The sequence below is a fragment of the Haematobia irritans genome, chromosome 4 (genome assembly GCF_050003625.1).
Source record: "Haematobia irritans isolate KBUSLIRL chromosome 4, ASM5000362v1, whole genome shotgun sequence".
NCBI classification, from domain to species: Eukaryota; Metazoa; Arthropoda; class Insecta; order Diptera; family Muscidae; genus Haematobia; species Haematobia irritans.
The window spans coordinates 117,702,993-117,722,832 of record NC_134400.1 but is presented as its reverse complement, the minus strand read 5'-3'; the positions used below and the strand labels follow the sequence as shown (position 1 = coordinate 117,722,832).

Below are 19,840 nucleotides of genomic sequence, written 5' to 3'. Positions count from 1 at the left end.
GGAGGAGCAAATTTCATCCGAGTCAGTTGAAATTTGGTACATTATGCTAGTATATGGCCGTTGACGACCATGCCTAACTACACCCTCAAAAAAAATCGCTTCTCTAACATATGTTCCAAACATATCTTGCAGGAAGCACATATATTAGTGGATATAGCCGAAACATTATTATGTTTGTTTTATGTGAACATATTATATGTTTGGAAGCAATTTGAGCCCAAAAATATTATATGCTTGGAAGAATATTCTCCCCAAGAAGATTGTGCTCATTCCCTCACATAAGTTTCACTTCCACGAAATTTTTAGTTCTTGGCACCTTTTTCTGTAAAACAAATAATGTTGAAGAAATTATTCAATTTTATAATTTTATAAATTTTACCTCTCGCCTGGACGGAGAATCGAACCGCGAACCATGCAATTTGTAAGCCAACACACTACCACTGGGCTACGTAGCTGTTATAGTCACCAATAGACAATTATCGTTATAAGTTACATTTATATAGCATAGTTTGCAGCGCCCACGAGCCCATGCAAACATAACATTATTTAACAGAAACATACATTTGTTGGCCACGTGGAGCAGTGGTTAACATACGTTCCGATTTCTTTTAACGAACCAACAAAAAAAATTGTGCCCATAATGCCAAAATGATAAACAAAACACATGTCCACACAACATAAAATGCTGCTCTCAAGACGAAAACACACGCTGTTTTTTTTTTTTCAAATGTCTATTCTCTTGATTCCGTATGTCTAATCTCTTTACGCCGAATACTCATTCTAATATTAAAATTTATTTAATTTTAATATTTAGACTTAAGCATATAAAATTTTTGGCCTTATCATAAAACAGTTTTCCGAAACAACATACAAGCGGTTTCACAGAAATTGTTTTGATTCTCTTGCTGTGTTATGTTGATACCTTTCGTCACCCCTCCCGTCCATCTCTATTTCTTTCTCTATACTCTCTCTTTCTCTCTGTCGCTCTCTGAATAAAATATCACAACATATATATGTTTACTCGAAATTTGTAAATTTATATATGTTTACATTCACACATATTATTTTTATAAAATATTCATGCCCTAAACATAATATATTCTAACATATTAACATATGTGTCCCAAACATTTAGTGTTATTTAGGAACATTACATGTTTGCACTTAAATATATTGTGTTTAGAAATTGTGTCCGAAACACATTTTGTTTATATCGGAACATACGAAAAACATATTTTTCTAACAGTGTAGGTCCATATCGGTCTATAGTTATATATAGCCCTCAGATAAATTTCCCATCCCCAATCACACAAAAATTGGTCCATATCAAGTTCATAATTGTATATAGCCCCCATGTAAGCAACCCCCATATTTCAATTCTGGCTCCCTACGTACCGTGCAAAAGTCCATATCGATTCGTAATTATTTGTAGACTTACATACCTTTTTGTCTAATATATACCACGTGTGGACTAACTCAAAATTTAGAAAACGATTTAAGATACTACAACCCAAGTAATTCGATTGTGTATAACAGTCTTTCGTAGAAGTTTGTACACGGATGAAAAAGACTGTTTTTCATATGTTTGGCTATAAACATTATATGTTTTGAACACAATTTTTTAAACACAATATTTTTGAGTGCAAGCATATAATGTTCATAAACTAGCATAACATGTTTGGGACATATATGTTAATATGTTAGAACATATTATGTTTGGAACATAAAATGTTTGTAAATATAATATGCTTGGATGCAATCATATATTAATTTAGAAATAGCCTATAAACATATATGTGTTTAGTAGCTTGGAGCGCTATTTAAAAGGGAGCGATATTGAATTAAGTTGGTGGTTGTTGCTTGTTATTACAAAATTAACATTTTATTTTTCCTTGGGCAATTGATCAGCTACTTCTTTGATCCTTACAAACTGTGTGGTCCGCTGTTCGAATCCCCGTCCGGCAAAAGGTAAAATTAAAATAAAAAATCATACAATTGAATAATTTCTTCTACAATGTTTGTATTACAGAAAAAGGTGCTAAGAACTAAAAAATCTCGTGAAAGTGAGAAAGATGTGGGGGAATATACAATTAGACAGAAACAAAATTTTGAGCATTCAGGTCGAAAACCTATGTTGTTAGCACCTATATTACCTGTTTATTTTCATAATTCATTATGATTGTAAATATATAAATAAATAAATAAAATTTTGAGCACAATGTTTGGGCAATACCCAAAAATGTAGATGCTTGAAGCAAAATATGTTTGGGAGTATATGTTACAGAAGCAATTTTTTGTGAGGGTGTACGCAATCCATGGTGAAGGGTACATAAGATTCGGCCTGGCCGAACTTACGGCCGTTTATACTTGTTTTACATGCAGTTAGTACAAGTATATACGGCCGTAAGTTAGGCCAGGCCGGATCTTATGTACCCTTCACCATGGATTGCGCAGAAACTTCTACGAAAGACTGTCATCCAAAATCGAATTACTTGGGTTGTGGTATCTTAAAACTTCTTAACATCGTTTTCTAAATTGTGAGTTAGTCCATACGTGGTACATATTAGACAAAAAAGTTATGTATTCACCCTCAAAAAAAATCGCCTCTCTAACATATGTTCCAAACATATTTTGCAGGAAGCACATATATTATTGGATACTGCCGAAACATTAGTATGTTTGTTTTATGTGAACATATAATATGTTTGGAAGCATTTTGAGCCCAAAAATATTATATGCTTGGAAGAATTTTCCCCAAAGAAGATTGTGCTCATTCCCTAACATAATTTTCACTTCCACGAAATTTTTTAGTTCTTGGTACCTTTTTCTGTAATACAAATAATGTTGAAGAAATTATTCAATTTTATAATTTTTTTAAATTTTACCTTTCGCCTGGACGGAGAATCGAACCGAGGACCATACAGTTTGTAAGCCAACACACTACCACTGAGCTACCTAGCTGTTATAGTCACCAGTAGACAATTATCGTTATAAGTTACATTTATATAGCATAGTTTGCAGCGCCCACGAGCCCATGCAAACATAACATTATTTAACAGAAACATACATGTGTTGGCAACGTGGAGCAGTGGTTAGCATGTCTGCCGTACATACAAAGGGTCGTGGGTTCAATCCCTGCTCCGACCAAACACCATTTTTTTTATTTACACATTTATATTTATACTATATTAAATTTTTATAATGAAACTTCGAAATGTGGGTTATTAAAGATTTACAGTCAGAAACAGTGCTTGATATAAACGAAATGGACGGAGCTTTTGGCCAAGATATTATTTTTTTATTGCAAAAATAACAATTTTGTAATAAAAAACTGGTTTTGGTATAAAAGTTTGAAATTTTGGAAGGAATTCAAAAACTCTAACAAAGGAGGAACGTGGGGTCGAGTATAAACATAAATAATTTTATAATATACACAAATTAAATAATAATTAGGCCTTATCATAAAGCAGTTTCCGAAACAACATATAAGCGGTTTCACAGAAATTGCTCTCTTTTGATTCTCTCGCTGTGTTAATTTGATATCTTTCGTCGACCCTCCCGGTTTTTATCTCTATTTCTTTCTCTATACTCTCTCTCTCTCTCTCTGTCGCTCTCTGAATAAAATATCACAACATATATATGTTTACTCGAAATTTGTAAATGTATATATGTTTACATTCACACATATAATTTTTATGAAACATGCATGCCCCAAACATAATATATTCTAACATATTAACATATGTGTTCCAAACATTTAGTGTTAGTTTGAGAACATTACATGTTTGCACTTAAATATATGGTGTTTAAAAATTGTGCCCGAAACACATTTTGTTTATATCGAAACATATGAAAAACATATTTTTCTAACAGTGTAGGTAAGTCTACAAATAATTACGGATCGACATGGACTTTTGCACGGTACGTAGAGAGCCATAATTGAAATATGGGGATGGCTTATATAGGGTGATACGGTCAAAATTTGGTCAATATAAACTTGACGTATTTCTTTCAATTTTGCATTTAAAAAACCTGAACACCCCTCATTTTGAAGGTGTGTGTGTGTAGAATGTTGCTCCTATTTTGATTTTTTCACTCCTCAGCGTATCAAAATTTTGCTCGCGCATCGCGAAATTCCGAGCTACTCGCACGCAAAGCTGGCAAAATCGCTAAAAGTTGCCAAATCAACCGTTACAAATGTAATTAAATTGTTTGGGGAACGTTTGTCGACAGCCAGGAAGTCTGGATCGGGGGGAAATCGAAAACCGGAAGCCGCTGAGACGACAAAGAGAGTTGCCGGTAGTTTCAAGCGAAACCCTAACCTCTCTCTCCGAGATGCCGCAAATAAGCTGGGTGTATCGTCTACAACCGTGCATCGAGCCAAAAAACGAGCCGGACTATCGACTTACAAGAAGGTAGTGACTCCAAATCGCGATGATAAACAAAATACGACGGCCAAAGCGCGATCCCGGAGGCTGTACACGACGATGCTGACGAAGTTTGACTGCGTGGTAATGGACGACGAAACATACGTCAAAGCCGACTACAAGCAGCTTTCGGGACAGGAGTTTTATACGGCAAAAGGAAGGGGAAAGGTAGCAGATATTTTCAAGCATATAAAACTGTCAAAGTTCGCAAAGAAATATCTGGTTTGGCAAGCCATCTGTACCTGTGGCTTGAAAAGCAGCATTTTCATAGCTTCCGGGACTGTCAACCAAGAAATTTACGTGAAAGAGTGTTTGAATAAACGTCTGCTGCCTTTCCTGAAGAAACACGGTTGTTCCGTACTGTTTTGGCCGGATTTGGCATCTTGCCATTACGATAAAAAGGCCATGGAGTGGTACGCCGCCAACAAGGATTCCCAAGGACAAGAACCCTCCCAATACGCCAGAGCTCCGCCCAATTGAGAAATACTGGGCTATTGTCAAGCGGAACCTAAAGAAGACCAAAAAAACTGCTAAGGACGAGCAGCAGTTCAAGGCAAACTGGCTTTCTGCGGCGAAGAAGGTGGCTGTACAAAATCTGATGGCAGGTGTCAAGCGTGAGGCCCGGCAATTCGGATTTGGAAACGCGAAAGCCTAACTGAATATTTTTCCTGAATTTTATACTAATTGAACTTGAAAAAGAAATTTAATTTGATTTTTTAAATAAACGATTTCACCGATTTACACGCGTTTTCCCTTGACCAAATTTTGACCGTATCACCCTTTATGGGGGCTATATACAATTATGAACTTGATATGGACCAATTTTTGTGCGATTGGGGATCGATTTATCTGAGGGCTATAAATAACTATAGACCGATATGGACCTAGTTAGGCATAATTGTTATCGGTCATATACTAGCACAATGTACCAAATTTCAACTGACTCGGATGAAATTTGCTCTTCCAAGAGGCTCCAAAACCAAATCTCGGGATCGGTTTATATGGGGGCTATATATGATTATGACCTGATATGGACCACTTTTGGCATGGTTGTTAAATATCATATACTACCACCTTGTACCAAATTTCAACCAGATCGGATGAAATTTGCTTCTCTTAGAGGATCCGCAAAGCAAATTTGGGGGTCCGTTTATATGGGGGCTATTCGTAAAAGTGGACCGATATGGCCCATTTGCAATACCATCTGACCTACATCAATAACAACTACTTGTGCCAAGTTTCAAGTCGATAGCTTGTTTCGTTCGGATGTTAGCGTGATTTCAACATACGGACGGACGGACGGACATGCTCAGATCGACTCAGAATTTCACCGCGACCCAGAATATATATACTTTATGGGGCCTTAGAGCAATATTTTGATGTTTTACAAACGGAATGAAAAAGTTAAGTGCTATGGTGGAGGGTATAAAAAGAAGAACAATGAAAGTTTTTATACCCTTCACCACTACTGTGGTACAGGGTATAATAAGTTTGTGCATTTGTATGTAACGCCAAGAAGGAGTAATCATAGACCAATCTTTTAGTATACGGATCGGCTTAGAATTAAATTCTGAGTCGATTTAGCGATGTCCGTCTGTCTGTCTGTCTGTCTGTCTGTCCGTCTGTCTGTCTGTTGATGTATTTTTGTGTGCAAAGTACAGCTCGCAGTTTTAGTCCGATTGTCCTAAAATTTGGTATAGGGTCCTGTTTCGGCTCAAATACGATCCCTATTGATTTTGGAAAAAATCGGGTCAGAGTTAGATATAGCTGCCATATATATTTTTCACCGATCTGGTCATAATTGGCGTGTATATCAACCGATCTTCCTCAAATTCCGTACATCCGAATATTTTATGGGTCTCGAAAAACTTGCAAAATATCAGCCAAATAGGTTCAGATTTAGATATAGCTCCCATATATAGCTTTCGCCCGATTTACACTCATTTGCCCACAGAGGCCATTTTTTAACTCCGATTGAGTTGAAATTTTGCACAGGGAGTAGAATTAGCATTGTAACTATGCGTGCCAAATTTAGTTGAAATCGGTTCAGATTTGGATATATCTCCCATATATAGCTTTCGCCCGATCTACACTCATATGACCACAGAGGCCAATTTTTTGCTCCGATTTAGTTGAAATTTTGCACAGGGTGTAGAATTAGCATTGTAGCTATGCGTGCCAAATTTGGTTGAAATCGGTTCAGATTTAGATATATCTCCCATATATAGCTTTCGCCCGATTTACACTCATATGACCACAGAGGCCAATTTTTAACTCCGATTTTGTTGAAATTTTGCACAGGGAGTAGAATTAGCATTGTTGCTATGCGTGCCAAATTTGGTTGAAATCGGTTCAGATTTAGATATAGCTCCCATATATAGCTTTCGCCCGATTTACACTCATATGACCACAGAGGCCAATTTTTTGCTCCGATTTAGTTGAAATTTTGAACAGGGCGTAGAATTACCATTGTAGCTATGCGTACCAAATTTGGTTGAAATCGGTTCAGATTTAGATATAGCTCCCATATATATGTTTTTCTGATTTCGACAAAAATGGTCAAAATACCAACATTTTCCTTGTAAAATCGCCACTGCTTAGTCGAAAAGTTTAAAAAATGACTTTAATTTTCCTAAACTTCTAATACCTATATATCGAGCGATAAATCATAAATAAACTTTTTCGAAGTTTCCTTAAAATTGCTTCAGATTTAAACGTTTCCCATATTTTTTTACTAACATTGTGTTCCACCCTCCTGCATTAGACGACTTAAATTTTGAGTCTATAGATTTTGTAGAAGTCTATCTAATTCGGTCCAGATCGATTGATATTTAAATGTATGTATTTGGGACAAACCTTTATATATAGCCCCAACACATTTGACGGATGTGATATGGTATCGAAAATTTAGATCTACAAAGTGGTGCAGGGTATAATATAGTCGGCCCCGCCCGACTTTAGACTTTCCTTACTTGTTAATATTAGGTTTATTTCGATAGTAAAGGGTTAATTAAAGCATTTGAGCCGATAAATTATAAATGGCCACAATATTCAGAACGACACGGCAAGATGATTTTGCAGCACGACAACGCTCGACCACATGTAGTAAAATCCTTAAAAAATTATTTGGATAGGATAGGTTATTTCATGTTCACGTTGACTATTCAAGCCATTGTGATATTACTGAATGCTGCCCGATTCCATAAATAACTCAATGACCACCTTTTTATAGCCGAGTCTGAACGGCATTTCACATTACGGTGAATCCACTCAAAGAAGATTTGAAACACTCAGAAATGCTGATGTCATTTGCAAAATCCGCCGCTGAAAAACTTTTTGGTGTTCGATCGAAACTAGGGTTGCTCCTATAACCCTTTGTATGCAAAACGTACACGCTAATCATTACACCACGACATATCTCCACCTCATTACCAATTGTTCCGATCTATGACACATGACCTAGTTGATCAGTATTTTCGTTCTTATTAGGAAACCAAAAATTGGATCGATTCGCGGATTGAGTAAAAAGACTAGTCGTTTTATCGTCGCGATATCCGTATGTTACCAGAAAGAGGGGAAAAGGTAGTGGCTAACGATGGACACTAATTCGATTGATGAGTCTTTTAAATTTTGTATACCCTCCATCATAGCATGGGGGGGTATATTAACTTTGTCATTCCGTTTGTAACACATCGAAATATTGCTCTAAGACCCCATAAAGTATATATATTCTGGGTCGTGGTGAAATTCTGAGTCGAACTGAGCATGTCCGTCCGTTCGTCTGTTGAAATCACGCTAACTTCCGAACGGAACAAGCTATCGACTTGAAACTTGGCACAAGTAGTTGTTATTGATGTAGGTCAGATGGTATTGCAAATGGGCCATATCGGTCCACTTTTACGTATAGCCCCCATATAAACGGACCCCCAGATTTCGCTTGCGGAGCCGCTAAGAGTGGCACATTTCATCCGATCTGGCTGAAATTTGGTACATGGTGTAAGTATATGGTCTCTAGCAACCAAGCAAAAATTCGACCCTATTGGTCCATAATTATATATAGCCCCCATATAAACCGATCTTAGATTTGGTTTGGGGATCCTCTAAGAGAAGCAAAGTTCTTCCGATCCGGCTGAAATTTGGTACATAGTAAAAATATATCGTCTCGAACAACCATGCAAAATTTGGTCCATATCGGTCCATAATTATATACAGCCCCCATATAAACCGATCCCCAGATTTGACCTCCGGAGCCTTTTGCAGGAGCAAAATTCATCCGATCCGGTTGAAATTTGGAACGTAGTGTTAGTATGTGGCCTCTAACAAACACGCCAGAATTGGTCCATATAGGTCCATAATTATGTATAGCCCCCATATAAATCGATCCCCAGATTTGACCTCCGGAACCTCTTGGAGGAGCTAAATTCATCCGATTAGGTTGAAATTTGGTACGTGGTGTTAGTATATGGCCTCTAATAACCATGCAAAAATTGGTCGAAATAGGTCTATAATTATATATAGCTTCCCCAGATTTAATCTCCGGAGCCTCTTGGAGGAGCACAATTCATCCGATCCTGTTGAAATTTGGTACGTGGTGTTAGTATATGGCCGCTAATAACCATGCAAAAATTGGTCCATATCGGTTTATAGTTATATATAGCTTCCATATAAACCGTTCCCCAGATTTAATCTCCGGAGCCTCTTGGAGGAGCAAAATTCATCCGATCCGGTTAAAATTTGGTACGTGGTGTTAGTATATGGCCGCTAATAACCAGGCTAAAACTGATCCATATCGGTCTACCGTTATATATAGCCGAACCCCCGTCACACAAAAATTGGTCCATATCGGTTCATAATCTTGGTTGCCACTCGAGTCAAAAATAATCTACCAAAATTTTATTTCTATAGAAAATTTGTTTCAAAATTTTATTTTTACAGAAAATTTTGTCAAAATTTTATTCCTATAGAAAATTTTATCAAATTTTATTTCTATAGAAAATTTTATCAAACTTAATTATATACGTATTTAATCGGCCTTTTTATACCCTCCACCATAGGATGGGGGTATATTAACTTTGTCATTACTTTTGTAACACATCGAAATATTGCTCTAAGACCCCATAAAGTATATATATTCTGGGTCGTGGTGAAATTCTGCACAGAGAATACAGATTGGTTGTGACAATCGAATTTATTGCCAACCTCCTTTTGGCAGTTGTAGCAACTATTAGTTGGCAGTTGTGTCACCCGACTGATTCGGTCGACACAACTAATATCTCATATGGTATTGGTTGGGTCTGCCAACGACATCGGTTGTAGCTACCTTCTTCATTCGGTTGTGCTGCCCAACCTTAGTAATACTCATAGCCAAATTAAAAACCAATTCCTTTCCAAATAAATATTATATTTTATTTTATTTAAATATATGTATAATGGTGCATATAAATCTAAATACAATGTGTTTGATATCAAATGATGCAAATTGCACTTTATGATTTTTTACTACAAATAAAATAAAAATTTATTAATAAATTGATTCTTATATATATTCATATAAAAAACAACTAAATACGACAGAAAAGTCGGCCGGGCCGAATATCACGTAACATATGACATGAACATCTGCACCTTTTTAGCTGATTTGGACGTAAAATGGTGAAAATCGGTACTATTGGGACTGTAGCAGATTATAAACATTTACGGACCACCCCATTTGTGGACATATCATGTTGATTCTTACTATAATCTTAACGTAGAAAGGTCGGTTCAAATGGTTCAGAAGTAAATCTGAAATACATTTATCAGAGTATAGAAACTTTTGTATAAATATGTATATGAACGTTAATAAGTATTCCAAACTACCTGAAAACATTTTTCCGACTTCGCCAGATATCGCGAAAGTTTATATTTCCTTCGGCATGGATTTCTGTTATAAACATCTCTGGTCAGTATTTTAGTATCATCCTATCTGTTACATACCGAATTATCCAGATAATTTGGTGCATGCTTAGATGATTAAGAATTACCACAGCTGAAAATTCTGCCGTTTTAATTTGAAGTCAAAAAATAAGTCTCCTTTACATATGAAATTAATATTTTAATAGAAATGACATTTGTCAAATAATTCAAATGACATTCGGTTGTGAAAACCGTCCGTAAGTGGTGATAACTAAATGACAGTTACGACAATTAATTACGGCAGATCGTGTCATCCGAATTCAAGCATAATTTTTCAAAGTAGAGATATTCAGTTCTTACAACTGTCTGTCGTCTATCACAAACGTGAATCCAATGAAATAGTAGAAACATTATAGTAAAGACCAACGTATGATTGCAAATATAGTACATAGATTGGGGTAATTGATATTTAATTACAAATGTAGAATTTTCATTACTTCACCCGTTTCCAACCAACCTCTTCTCTGTGTGTGAGTCGATCTGAGCATGTCCGTCCGTCCGTCTATTGAAATCACGCTAACTTCCGAACGAAACAAGCTATCGACTTGAAACTTGGCACAAGTAGTTGTTATTGATGTAGGTCGGATGGTATTGCAAATGGGCCATATCGGTCCACTTTTACCTATAGCCCCCATATAAACGGACCCCCAAATTTGGTTTGCGATTGCTCTACAAGAAGCAAATTTCATCCGATCCGGCTGAAATTTGGTACATGGTGTTTGTATATGGTCTCTAACAACCATACAAAAATTGGTCTACATCGGTCCATAACTATGCCCTTCACCACTACTGTGGTACAGGGTATAATAAGTTTGTGCATTTGTATGTAACGCCAAGAAGGAAAAGTCTAAGACCCATCGTTTAGTATACCGATCGTCTTAGAATTAAATTCTGAGTCGATTTAGCGATGTCCGTCTGTCTGTCTGTCTGTCTGTCTGTCTGTCCGTCTGTCCATGTATTTTTGTGCGCAAAGTACAGGTCGCAGTTTAAGTCCGATCGTCCTCAAATTTGGCATAGGCTCGTTTTTTGGGACAAAGACAATCGCTATTGATTTTGAAAAAAATCGGTTCAGATTTAGATATAGCTGCCATATATATTTATCCCCGATCTGGTCATAATTGGCGTGTTTATCAACCGATCTTCTTCAAATTCAGTACATCCGAATATTTTATGAGTCTCGAAAAACTTGCAAAATATCAGCTAAATCGGTTCAGATTTAGATATAGCTCCCATATATATCTTTCGTCCGATTTAGACTCATATGACCACAGAGGCTAAAGTTTACTACCGATGCATAAAGAGTAGAATTGACATTCTACCAATGCTTGGTAAATTTGGTTGAAATCGTTTCAAATTTAGATATAGCTCCCATATATATCTTTCGCCCGATTTGCACTTATATGGCCTCAAAAGCCATGACTTGCATCAACTTTTGCACAAGGAGTACGTTTAACAGTATCGGTAAGTGTGCCAAATTTGGTTGAATCGGTTCCGATTTAGATTTAGCTCCCATATATATATTTCGCTCGGTTCAGATTATATAGCTCCCATATATATGTACACCAGAGTTGGGACCCACACTTGACCACATATCTTGGCAAGATCCAATATCTTTGTAAAATCGTCGCTGCTGAGTAGCAAAAATTGTAAATATTACTCAAATTGTCCTATATCTCGAATACATAAGTATCGTCTGGTAAATCATAAATGCTCTTTTGTACAGTTGCGTTAAAATTTCTCTCGCTTCATATTTCCCATATTTTTTATTAACATTGTGTTTCATTCCAGGGCGTTAGCCGATTTCAATTTTATTTCTAGAGATTTTGTAGAAGTACAAAAAATTGTCTCCATTATAAGTATGTTATTTGTATCTGGAAATGCAAACCTTTATATAGCTCCCAGCAAATTTGAAGTAGTTGAGATGGTAACACAAATGTTGGTCTACATGGGGGTGAAGGGTATTATATAGTCGGCCCCGCCAGACTTTAGACTTTACTTACTTGTTATATATAGCCCCCATATAAACCGATCCCCCGATTTGGCTTGCGGAGCCTCTAAGAGAAGCAAATTTCATCCGATCCGGCTGAAATTTGGTACATGATGTTGGTATATGTTCTCTAATGACCATGCAAAAATTGGTCCACATCGACCCATCATTATATAAAGCCCCCATATAAGCCGATCCCGAGATTTGACCTCCGGAGCCTCTTAGAGGAGCAAAATTCATCCGATCCGGTTGAAATGTGGTACGTGGTGTTAGTATATGGTCTCTAACAACCATTCAAGAATTGGTCCATATCGGTCCATAATTATATATAGCCCCCATATAAATCGATCCCCAGATTTGTCCTCCGGAGCCTCTTGGAGGAGCAAAATTCATCCGATCCGGTTGAAATTTGCAACGTGGTGTTAGTATATGGCCGCTAATAACCATGCCAAAATTGGTCCATATCGGTCTATAGTTATATATAGCCGATCCCCAATCAAACAAAAATTGGTCCATATCGGTTCATAATCATGGTTGCCACTCGAGCCAAAAATAATCTACCAAAATTTTATTTTTATGGAAAACATTGTCAAAATGTTTTTTCTATAGAAAATTTTGTCAAAATTTTATTTCTATAAAAAATTTTTCCAAATTTTATTTCTATAGAAAATTTTGTCAAAATTTTACTTCTATAGAAAATGTTGTCAAAATTTTATTTTCTATAGAAACTTTAAACTTAATTATATACGTATTTAATCGGCCTTTTTAGTTTAATATATACCACGTATGGACTATGTGGTATATATTACGGTGTTAGGAAGTTTTAAGATACCTTGTCATCGGCTTCAGTAGAAGTTTCTACGCAATCCATGGTGGAGGGTACATAAGCTTCGGCCTGGCCGAACTTACGGCCATAGATACTTGTTTAGTTTAATATATTCCACGTATGGACTACCTTGCAATTTTGAAGGTGTTAGGGAGTTTCAAGATACCTTGCCATCGGCAAGTGTTACTGCAACCCAAGTAATTTGATTGTGGATGACAGTCTTCAGTAGAAGTTTCTACGCAATCCATGGTGGAGGATACATAAGCTTCGGCCTGGCCGAACTTACGGCTGTATATACTTGTTAAACTTTAAATCTCAAATATTTGTAAAAGGTCGGCATTTTTAATTTGCACTCCCAATATTAAATCGAAATGTTGTCGTTCTTTCCTATGGGGAAAATACTTATGCCCAATATTACCAAGAAATTGTAAGCATGCATGAGACATGACCAACAATGTAGTATGTCAAAATATAATAATATATGTGTTTGCTACAAGGCAGTCCATATGGAATTCGGACGTATGGTAACTATAAATGTGCGATGATGGGAAGTCATTATTCCCAAGTATACGGTATTGCTGTGAGTATGGCACAAAAGCTGATGGTAAGTAGTTGTAAAATTTTGACTCTGGTTTTGGTGGGTATACTTAGGTTAGGTTAGGTTATGTGGCAGCCCGATGTATCAGGCTCACTTAGACTATTCAGTCCATTGTGATACCACAGTGGTGAACTTCTCTCTTATCACTGAGTGCTGCCCGATTCCATGTTAAGCTCAATGACAAGGGACCTCCTTTTTATAGCCGAGTCCGAACGGCGTTCCACATTGCAGTGAAACCACTTAGAGAAGCTTTGTAACCCTCAGAAATGTCACCAGCATTACTGAGGTGGGATAATCCACCGCTGAAAAACTTTTTGGTGTTCGGTCGTAGCAGGAATCGAACCCACGACCTTGTATATGCAAGGCGGGCATGCTAACCATTGCACCACGGTGGCTCCCGTGGTGCAATGGTTAATTGAAATTCGAAAAAATTTCTCCAATTTTCAGAAATTCCGTATATTGAATTTTCCCAATTTGAAAAAAAAAAACAATCACCAAGTCGACTTTACTGTCGATTCTGACTACAATCCCCAGTGTGGGTGTAAAGCAAGTAATATATTACCAAGTACATGTATGTTTGTTTGTCTATTTTCCATAAAGATTTCCATGGAAAACAACAGAGAACAGTCATAAATCTCTGCAACATCGTTTTTTCTGTTTTTTGTTTCTGTTTCGCTCTCCAATACTCCAACAGATGCTGGATAGAAAAAACATCAGCAAAAAGATTCTAGACACGTTAGCCTGAACGGGAACTGCAACATCTGCATTTTTTGCGCTTAAGATATTTTATCAGAAACTTTTTAACACATTTTATGGAGGAAAAACGTCCAATAGTTCGCTAACAGAAGCCAATCATAAGCCTACGGGAAAGAGATTTCCTAATGCGAAAACTTCTGAAGTATACAAGTGTAAGTTGGGACAATAACTTTTGATATAATCCGTGAACAACTTATGGAACAATCCATCAAGTTTTTTGATGTTTTGTCTTTTTTTTTTTGGGATAGACAACACTCGAAAGGTTTCAAAAATGGATATAGTGCAGGTATTTACAAATTGGTTATTGCTGTTATCCACTAGACATCATGTTTCCGTTTCCTGCACTCCATTTGAAATGTTAAACACTAGAATGTAAGTGTTGTATGCGTGTGTGTATCAAGTTTTATGGTTTGTGCAATGGAAACAACTCCCCCAAAATTCTTTTTTTTTTTTTGTTTTTATTGGTGTTAATTACAATTTTATTGTTGACTAAACCACTTGATGCTGTTGCATTCAACCTCTCAATCCTGATAGGAAATTGTCCATGGAACAATTTCCTTTTCTAGTGCTACCCCTTCAAACACATACAGGTTTGCTATATAAGGCGCATGATCGAATCTTTCATGTTGCGTATAAGATGTTCAAACACCACACCCGCAACCATAGTCTCTTATACACCAATCGAACTTTTCATATGTTCAGGGTTCATCTATATTAACACAAAAGACAATAGAAGGAGAAGATAGGAAAATTGATAATGTTGACAATTTGTACATTTGGTACCTTTTTAACTTCGTTAAATTCATAAATTTCAGATTTCCCTTACGTTCATTTGCGACACTTTTACCTAAACCCGGCAGAGGTTGGATTTCTAATGCACACACGGACGAAAAAAGAATATTTATACCCTGCTCCACACTGTGGAACAGGGTATTATAAGTTAGTGCATATGTTTGAAACACCCAGAAGGAGACGAGATAGACACATGGTGTCTTTGGCAAAAATGCTCAGGTGGGCTCCTGAGTCGATATAGCCATGTTCGTCTGTCCGTCTGTCCGTTAACACATTTTTGTAATCAAAGTCTAGGTCGCAGTTTTAGTCCAATCGACTTCAAATTTGGCACAAGTATGTGTTTTGGCTCAGAATAGATCCCTATTAATTTTGGAAGAAATCGGTTCAGATTTAGATATAGCTCCCATATATATCTTTCGCCCGATATGGACTAATACTGTCCCAGAAGCCAGAATTTTACCCAATTTGGTTCAAATTTTGCACAGCGAGTAGAATTAGCATTGTAGCTATGCGTGCCAAATTTGGTTGAAATCGGTTCAGATTTAGATATAGCTCCCATATATAGCTTTCGCCCGATATGGACTTATATGGTCCCAGAAGCCAGATTTTTGGCCGAATTTGTTTGAAATTTTGCACTAGGAGTACAATTAGTAGTAGAGTTAAGTGTGCAAAATTTGATTGAAATCGGTTCAAATTTAGATATAGCTCCCATATATATCTTTCGCCCGATATGGACTAATATGGTTCTAATAGCCAGAGTTTTGGCCCAATTTGGTTGAAATTTTGCACAGGGAGTAGATTTAGCATTGTAGCTATGCGTGCCAAATTTGATTGAAATCGGTTCAGATTTATATATAGCTCCCATATATAGCTTTCGCCCGATTTACACTCATATGACCACAGAGGCCAATTTTTTACTCCGATTTAGTTGAAATTTTGCACAGGGACTAGAATTAACATTGTAGCTATGCGTGCCCAATTTGGTTGAAATCGGTTCAGATTTAGATATAGCTCCCATATATATCTTTTTCTGATTTCGACAAAAATGGTCAAAATACCAACATTTTCCTTGTTAAATCGCCACTGCTTAGTCGAAAAGTTGTAAAAATGACTCTAATTTTCCTAAACTTCTAATGCATATATATCGAGCGATAAATCATAAATAAACTTTTGCGAAGTTTCCTTAAAATTGCTTCAGATTTATATGTTTCCCATATTTTTTTTACTAACATTGTGTTCCACCCTAGTGCATTAGCCGACTTAAATTTTGAGTCTATAGATTTTGTGGAAGTCTATCAAATTCTGTCCAGACCGAGTGATATTTCAATGTATGTATTTGGGACAAACCTTTATATATAGCCCCCAACACATTTGACGGATGTGATATGGTATCGAAAATTTATATCTACAAAGTGGTGCAGGGTATAATATAGTCGGCCCCGTCCGACTTTAGACTTTCCTTACTGGTTTTTAAATTATTAAAGTCAAGTTGACCTTAGACCTTTATATTAGCGAAATGCGTCTTCTATGCGAAGCAAAATATTCATTCGTATTTTAAAGACATGAAATCTTTGACCTCACGACAATATTTTTTCAGTGTAAATATTCCCCCATGTTCCGAAATTCAGAATTGCAAAATTTTTATTTGGCCAAAATTTCTTTATCCTGAATCGTATTAACTTATATCTTGGTAATATAGTTCTCTTTAGCCAACAAAAAAAAAAGTGTTTCCATAAACTTTTCTTTTATAGAGCATCCCGGAAACCCCCATCGGGTTTTTTCCACTTCATATGCAGTCTTTTGGACAAGTCTTAGAAAGTAAGGAATTCTTCTTTTGAAAAGGTTTTACAAATTACGATCATTTTTAATTTTTTTTTGTGATTTTTAATGGAAAAGCATATTTATGCAGAAACATATGCCGAAAATAACAATATAAACAAGTATATACGGCCGTAAGTTCGGCCAGGCCGAATCTTACGTACCCTCCACCATGGATTGCATAGAAACTTGTATTAAAGACTGTCATCCCCAATCGAATTACTTGGGTTGCGGTAACACTTGCCGATGACAAGGTTCTTAAAACTTTTTACCACCGTCAACTCAATTGTATGTTAGTCCATACGGGGTATAAATATATTAAACAAAAACAAGTATATACACCCAGAAAAAAGTGACCCCTTCTTTAAGTTAAAATGAACTCATTGTGAAGAAAGTTGAACTTCGTATAGCGCCAAAGACATTTTTATTTGTTTGAACGATGTGATTTTCGTAGAAATTAGGAATAATGCATTCCATATATTAGTTAACATTTTCCTATATTTATATACCACTATACTACAGAATGAAAAAATTTAACTAATTTGAATTCATATATGGAATGATTTTATTGAAATTTTTTCATTCATTTCGACAAATCTTACACATTTGTGGTAAAACTTTTACTTCATAATTAGAACTGCTTACCTTCGTTTTTAAATACAATTTTATTTATTTCTATAAGCAATTTTATCTTCAATAAAAGACATGTTTTATTAATATATTGAATATATTTATTAAGAATCAACAGCATCGAATCTCTTTGAAATATTAGTTTATTATTCCACTATTTCCAATGTCCGTGTGATATTATCAACTGTAAAACGCACTTTTTCTTCTTCTTGTACTTTTCACTTTTAATAAGTTGCTGCCTATCGATTTTGTCCTCCTTTTACAATTTCAATACCTACAAATATAAAAAATCATAAAACATTTTTGTTGCAAAAGGTTAGCGTCACTGAATATTACCTGATAATTGAAGATTCCAAAATGAAGACAAATGAAAGGGTTGTTATTCTGCTGGTGTTTTCTTTCTTTATACACTATCACGAACATTGATAGATTTATTTAAAAAAACGAAAAATTTTCTCACTAATTTAAAATAACAAATATTTTATATATTTTATTTGTTATTTATTATATTATTTTACCATATTATTTTTTAACAATCTCTCCGTATACCAAAACAACGCGATTCCAACTAAAAAAAAACAACCGACGCGCAAATATATCGATTACACCCACGCGCAAACACATCGATTACGATGACAGGTATCGATTACAGGTAGACAATAGAAATTTAGGAAAATTTCCTATATTCTAACAAGTGTGTTTCCTTAAGTTTTGAAAGAATTGCATACTTCTTAGTACGAATGAACTAAAATATTTTTCTATGCCAAGTGTTGTTCGTATGTATGAAAAACTTTCTATTATAAAGGAAGTCGCAATTATCATTTTATAAGAAATTTTACTAATTTTGAGGAAACTCGGGTTTAGTTCGGTTTTTGTTTATTTTTACGAATGCTTTGTTATCGGTGAATAAAATTTTCTTTTTCAGTAGTAAATTCTTATACCCAGCGAAGAAAATAGTATGAGTAAAATTCCATGCCTTATTCTAGTTAATGAACTATTCCTAACTGCTTACAGTTTAGGATTTTTTTACTGAAACGAGTAAATTTTATTATTTTTCACAAAAATTTACCTTAATGGAAATAAAATGGATAAACTATATTGATGAAAATTTTTTCCTTTAGTTTCGAAGGCACTTTTTTCTGGGTGTATAGAAGTAAGTTCGGCCGGGTCGAATTTTATAAACCCACCACCATGAACCAAATATTAGGGTTTCCTTTGAAATTTCAGGAGGGCCTGAGGACTTGAGGACTCTCCCCGAAGCTAAATTTAAAGATTTCACCTATGAGGACTATATCAGATTCTGGATTTATAAGAACCATTTTTGTTTGAGTTTTAGAGGCATCATTAACATCTCTTGTAAGTGTGCAAGAAAATTATAAAATAACGTCTTGATTTGAAATCTTAAATCTGTAGAAGTAAAATCTGGAAATTTTACATTGAGTTTCAAGCAATTTTCATGATCAGTGCGCCTTCTACACCCTCATGAAGTGAAGTCGGTCTATATGGAGGCATTACCAAATGGACCGATAAAAACTTAATCCGATACACGTTTTTGTGAGCCTAAAATACCAGAATATTTACAATTTCAGGCAAATCAGATAAAAACTACGGTTTCTAGAAACCCAAGAAGTTAAATGGGGGCTATACTAAAATATGGACCGATACTCACCGTTTTCGGCACACCTCTTTATGACCCGAAAAAACCTCTAGATTTCCAATTTCAGGCAAATACACGCAGAGAAGGAATATGATCACCTCAAACATGTTTCAAGAGCAAAATGTTATTTTTGTATGGTGACCATGTAACATGTTTGTCCCTAAAATGTTATATTCTCGTCAAATATAACATGCTTGCCGAAATCAGATACATGATTTCCGAGGAAATAACATGGTTGCGAAAACCATGTTACATGGTCACCACCCAAAAATAACATTTTGCTCTTAAAACATGTTTGAGGTGATCATATTCCTTCTCTGGGTGTAGGAGAAAAGCTTCGGATTCTAGAAGCCCAAGAAGTAAAATCGGGAAATCAGTCTATATGGGGGCTATA

The 19,840-nt window shown here is 35.8% G+C and overlaps 1 long non-coding RNA gene across 1 annotated transcript; it reads right to left on the bottom strand.

Moving 5' to 3' along the window:
- Window positions 1-17,867: 17,867 nt before the first annotated feature.
- On the bottom strand, window positions 17,868-18,327 carry LOC142233968 (uncharacterized). Its single transcript, XR_012721526.1, has 2 exons — window positions 18,126-18,327; window positions 17,868-18,063 (listed from the first exon to the last, which is right to left on the bottom strand). It is a non-coding gene; the product is annotated as an uncharacterized LOC142233968 (long non-coding RNA).
- Between the last annotated feature and the right edge of the window lie 1,513 nt (window positions 18,328-19,840).